This window comes from Chaetura pelagica, unplaced genomic scaffold, assembly GCF_000747805.2.
Source record: "Chaetura pelagica isolate M959 unplaced genomic scaffold, ChaPel_1.0 scaffold81, whole genome shotgun sequence".
Lineage (NCBI taxonomy): Eukaryota > Metazoa > Chordata > Aves > Apodiformes > Apodidae > Chaetura > Chaetura pelagica.
Genome location: NW_009951997.1, coordinates 1,154,409 through 1,160,785, shown reverse-complemented (window position 1 = coordinate 1,160,785; position 6,377 = coordinate 1,154,409).

Sequence of the window (6,377 nt, the reverse complement as noted above, 5' to 3'; positions counted from 1 at the left end):
CTTCCCTCACTTAAATAAGATGTGTAACTACGGTGTACCCATATATGTTTAATGTGTTGTAATCACTCCTTTTGAACCTCCTGCCCCAAATTGCTTTGTTTTCCCCACAATAAACCGTGCATTTCGTTGGAAATATTAGTAAGCACTGAGCAAGTTATTCACTCGAAAAAGTCAGGGCATAAGCCCCTGTCTCCTCTGTGTGAGGCGATACCCACGTGTGGATCTCTCAGCAAATCCTGATAACTTAATACACTCCAAAAAGGAGATATAATAGGTCACGGATCGTGACAAGTGCATTTATGACAACTTCCTCCTCCAAATGGTAGAGGAACCAACAAGAAAAGGTGCTATACTGGACATTGTTTTCACCAACAGAAATGGACTGATTAATGATGTAAGACTTGTTGGGAGACTAGGCTGAAGCAACCATGATATGGTTGAATTCAGGATCCTTAGGGCAGTGAGGAAGGAACAAATGAAGCTCGCCACCCTTGATTTCAAAAGAGCAGACTTTGGTCTCTTCAGGAATCTGCTTGGGAGGGTACCATGGGACAAAGCCCTGGAGGGGAAAGGGAGCCAAAGAAAGACGTTCCATATTCCATATTCCTTCTAGAGAAGCCAGCTGCTCATATCTTGGATGCATATATGCTTTGCTTGATGAAAAACTGGTTGGATGGCTGGGTCCAAAGAGTTAAAGGAGTTAAATCCGGTTGGCTGCCGGTCACGAGTGGTGTTCCCCAGGGCTCAGAGCTGGGGCTGGTCCTGTTTAACAGCCTTATTGATGACTTGGATGAGGGGATAGAGTGCACCTGCAGTAAGTTTGCAGATGACATTAAGCTGGGTGGTATTGTTAATCTGCTTGAGGGCAGGAAGACTCCGCAGAGAGATCTGGACAAGCTTGACCAATGGCCCAAGGTCAATGGCATGAGTTTCAATAAGGCCAACTATTAAACTGTTAAACAGCCCAATAAAACTTCAGAATGCTTTTCTGCCATATAGCAAAATAAATTAAGAAAAAATAAGTCTAGCTAAGAGAGCAAGCAAACAGTCATCAAAGTTCAAATCCATGTAGTTCCAGAGCTATAAACCTTACTGATCATTCATCCTTGCAGAAGGATGCTAGTTCTTTCAGCATCAACTACAGGAAGTATTACAAAACAAGCATGGCCCATGTATTTCCCAAGTATGTCTCAACACTGTTAACGTGAATGGCAGTAAGCTTTTTTGAAGATGCTTGAAACCAGATTTGGGAGTAACTTTGACCTGTAAGAGGAAAATTAGGGAAAATCTTCCTCAAAGTTGTTTGTAAGATTAAAAAAAAACACACAGAGCTAACAAGGACATACATAATCTGAATAGTTATGTTTCAACTTCGCAGCAATTTGTCATCTCTGTCCTTTTCAATGAAAATTAAAAATTTATATGAGTACATCCATTATTTTAATTAATATAAGTAAAGCAATAACAATCAACATTTATATGTTCAGGTACTGTCTGTGTAAGCCTACTGAAAATAGTTTCTCCTGGTCACTGCTAGCTATTTATAAATTTCTAAGCCACTTAATGTACAAACAGTTATCTTACACAAGGTATTAAATGAAAAGCGATTCATAATTGAAAGGAAAATGTCAGTCAGGACAGAGGAGCACTCTAGTTTTGCCTGTCATCAAAATGCTGTGAAATGAATTAACATCAATTCATGCTGCAACTGGAGTTTAAATATAGTTCTTTCTTATTTGTACAACAGTGCAAGCTCACACAATGAGATTCATTTATTTTTGTGCAGTGTTATTACAGGAAAGGATTTAAATGATATAACAATAATATATTGCTGTATTACTTGCAAAGATGACAGATGTTTCCTTCTATCACTGATTTGGCTTTGTTTTTCATTGTTAACAGTGGATGTATCTCAAACAGTTGAGAGGTTTATTTCAGTTCTGATAAGCACAAAAGAGTCATTCACAGCCTAATTGAATGTTTTTATGCCCTAGTCCTTCTTGGTGAACTGACTTTCCATTGCTGATGTTAAAGAAGATAGAGCTCTTAATCTGGCGGAGGAGCTTGATATATCATAAGACACTTCTGATGTAATTTCAGCAGCATCCAATTTGAATTAATCAGGACCATCTACTGTATTTCTGAGTTTTTAATCTCTTTAGTAACTGTAGTTGGTTTTGTCATGTGCAACCAAGGAAGCAGAATGAACATGCAAACATAAAACATATAAATAGACAAAAACTTCTATTAAAATATTTGCTTTCTGAGAAACTAGTGTGTACAATATAAAAATTAACTTGTTTATTAATTCTGAAAGTCTACCATTTGTCATGATCCGTGACCTATTATATCTCCTTATTGGAGTGTATTAACTTATCAGGATTTGCTGAGAGATCCACACGTGGGTTTTTCTTTAATAAATCATGTAAAGGACGAGCAATAATGGAAAGGTCTGGTATGTGTTTCCTCCAGTACTGCAGGGTGCCAAGAATTTCTTGTAGCTCCTTTTTGTTTGTAGGTGCCTTTATTTCCCCAAGGTGGGATAAGGTATCTGAGGGAACATTCCATGTGCCTCCCTTCCACCTTATTCCCAGAAATTTTACCTCTTGGGATGGGCGTTGCCTCTTCTCCTCAGGGATCTCTATTTGCATACCTGTCAGATGCCCAATTATGGCGTCATAAACCGCCTGCACCTCCTCCTCACTCTGGCCTCCTATCAGTACATCATCAATATACTGATAGACTTTAACTTTGCTGTTATCTTTGATGACAGGTATTTCTTCAAGTTCACGTGCAAGTGCGTGATGGGCCAGTGTGGGTGAGTGCTTGTATCCCTGGGGTAGTCTAGTAAAAGTGTATTGCACACCAACCCAAGTGAAGGCAAAATATTTCTGATCCTCAGGATCAATGGGAATTTGAAAAAACATGTCTTTGACATCAAGAGAGGCGAGCACAGGATGTGCTGCCTCCTGCACCTCCAGTATTATGTCTGCAATATTTGGCACAGCAGCTGTGAGTGTTTCTGTGTTACTATTCAATCTCCGGAAATCAACTGTCATTCTCCACTTTCCATTTGGTTTTCTAACAGGCCAAATTGGCGAGTTAAAGGGAGAATGGCAGGGCACAATAATGCCTTTTTGTCTCAACTCGCTGATTACCTCTTTTATGCCTTCTTTTGCAGCAATTGGGATTGGATATTGCCGCACATTTGTGATACTGCTTTGGGGTAGACGGGGAGCACTTTTTAGCAACCTAACTTGGAGTGTGGGCGTGCCAAAATTCCAAAAACGGCCATTTTCATCTCTCCACGCTCGGCCCATAAGAACATCCATTCCTAATAAATTATAAGGAATGTCGCCCACTATCATCTGGGTCCGAATAGTCTCATCTTCCCCTGGCAATTTCAGGGTTACTTTTGCTGTTTTTTGTAAAGTGGGCTTCCCAAATGCACCACTGACAAATATTGATTTCAGAGACGCATTGATGCCGCATCGGTCAGCTGCATCTGCTCTTAGTGTGGAGATTTGTGCTCCTGTGTCTACCACAAATGTAACAGGATGACATTTTGGTCCAACAGCACATGTGAGTTCCAAGTCCCCATTTTTGTTTTGGACAAGTCTTAATACATTTTGCCAATCTTTTGGAGGACTTGAAGTTTTGGAGCCTGATTGGTTTTGCCAATCTTGTTTGTTTTGTGGGGTGGCCTCCCAGGGTCCACTCAGGGGTTCAGTCGAATTGACTGTATTTGAATTATCACCTTTCCCCTCCCTCTGCTGTCTTTTTGGCAGCTTTTGATTGACAGAGGGAGGGCTATTTAGTTTCCCTGATTGGGTGTTGCAGGCCATGTGTCAATTAGCATTTTGAGGTGATTGTAAGAGTAATTTTGGGCTAAAAGCCCAGGTGGGATACCTTTACGCTTAGCTTCCTCCTTTAGCTGAGCAAAAGGCCCTGTGTCACCCTGTGATGAAGTATTTCCATGCTCGGGGTGTTGGCAATTACGTGTGCTGTTCTTTCGCTGCCTTTTACCATTTTTATTCTGCCACTCACCCCGTGGCTCCCCTTGCTGAGGTGCAGGGCCATGAGATGACAGGGCAGCTATTGCAGCATATGTGAGGTTTTTGTTGTTTACCGGAGACTGTATAGATACCTGTCTGGTGGCAGCAGGCCTCCGGGTCTGTTGTTCCTCGGGCACATAATATGTTCTTAAATAGTTAGTGAGTTCCCGGGCTAGATCTGCCCACGTGTAACCATTTCCTCCTGATGAGGCAATTCTTTCTTTAATGTTAATGGCTACATTTCTCAATGACTGGGGTAGCCCACGAATCAGAATAGTCATTCGTTCCGGATGAATTCTGAGATTGAGAGGGCTTTCCTCATGAGGGACCAGCTCGTGGTTGTATACCAGTTGAATAGCCGCTGCTTTGTGTATGTTGTCCATCAGTGTGGACGAGTCACCTCCCAACATATCAGGTTCACCCCGTGCAAGGGGGTCTGTAAAACCCATGTTGTAAGCAACTCTTTGTGTAATGGTCCATGGATATCTGGGATCTCCTGTAGTTAACAGTATTCCTGATCCCCAGAATCCTGAGGCTTCTTCCTCAGTTAGCATGATGTGGTCTCCCCCTGAAGCAGATACTCGAGTAACATACTCCATATCTGTTTCATAAGGAAGGCGGCTATATTCTTTCTTTAATTGGGCTCTTTCCATTGCTGTGTACATTCTCTCCTTAAACACCACATCTTTTTGTCTGTTCTCACCCTCGCCGTGGTATGTTATATCTGTACGCACGACTGGGCAAAGACGTTTGTGTTCTCTTCCCCCCTCTTCCTCTGAACTACCAGAAGAGGAGGAAGCATTTTCTGATTTGGTAGCCAGATACCGAAATTTCTCTTCTATTTTATCCATGATCAGTTTTGTCATCTCACATCTGAGAGACTCCAATCCTCCCTCTGCCTCACTATGCATAGGAGCAGAGGGGTGTGGTGTTGTGTGTTTTGGTATGCTGGCTGCTGCTGGCCCCTTTTGTGTAGTGGGTGTAACCTGAGAACTGGAGGGCACCGCCTCTGGTGGAGCACTTGATGTTGTCACCTTGTCTTGATAGCTGAAAGGCAGCTCCTGGGGGGGTGCTGTTGGTGTTAAGTATGTAGGATTAATGGGAGGAGTTGCTGCCTCCAGGGCAGGAGAGCTGGTTTTGTTTTTTAAATTTACCCTTTGTGGTGGTTTTGCAGGCTTTTTGGAGCAAAATTCTTGTTCATCCTCCTCTGTACACGAGCCTTCAGAATCAGACTCGCTATAGTCTGAGTCTTCAGAATCATCAGATTTGGCCGAATTATTAGATTTTATAGTGGCCAATTCATCACGAAGTTCCTCATTCTCTTTCCAGATTACTGTAGCAAGAGTAAAGAACGTTCGGGTAATAAGGCAATCTGTACTCCACTTTTTTATGTCTTTTTTGAAATATTTTGGAATTTTTATTCCCTCCTCAAGGTCCTGCAAATCCTCCACTAGGTCAGCTAGTTTTCCTTCCTTGTATTTATTGAATACCACAGAAAATAACCGTGGTGAGGGAAAGTAACCATTGGCATTCAGGTATTCCTGAAAAGTGACAACAAAAGGACATTCCTGAAGTTCTTGAACAGTTAACCCGTTTTGAGCCTCCTTGTCTGCAGTGCAAGCAGCACCATTGCTGAATATTGCCCCCATTATTATTTGGTTTTTATTCTTATTAGGAACACAGTAAGCACGGCAAGATACTCCCCAGCAAGCACTTCTGACACCAGAAAAAGTAATATGTCACGATCCGTGACCTATTATATCTCCTTATTGGAGTGTATTAACTTATCAGGATTTGCTGAGAGATCCACACGTGGGTATCGCCTCACACAGAGGATACAGGAACTTATGTCCCGACTTTTTTGAGTGAATAACTCGCTCAGTGCTTACTAAATTTCTAACAACAGCAAGGTTTATTGTGGGGAAAACAAAGCAATTTGGGGCAGGAGGTTCAAAAGGAGTGATTACAACACATTAAACATATATGGGTACACCTTAGTTACACATCTTATCCACGTGAGGGAAGCAGAGGGGAGGGATTTGCCCGAATGGCTGGATTATATTTTCCCCTATAAGCTGGGGTAGCCGGAATTGTCTCACCACGGCAGTGCAGGTTCAATGAGCTGGTAGCAAAGAGGCTGCAGGCACTCCAAGCGCAGGCCGCCCCCCCCACCACAAAGCGGCGACAGTCGGTGCGCGGCTCCGGGACCGTAGGTGTGCAGAGCGGCTCCGGGACCTTGGGACCGGGGCTTTGGCAGCTGCAGCTGCGGCGAATGGCTCCGGGACTCTGGGACTGCGGCTTTAGCAGCGGCGGCTGCGGCGA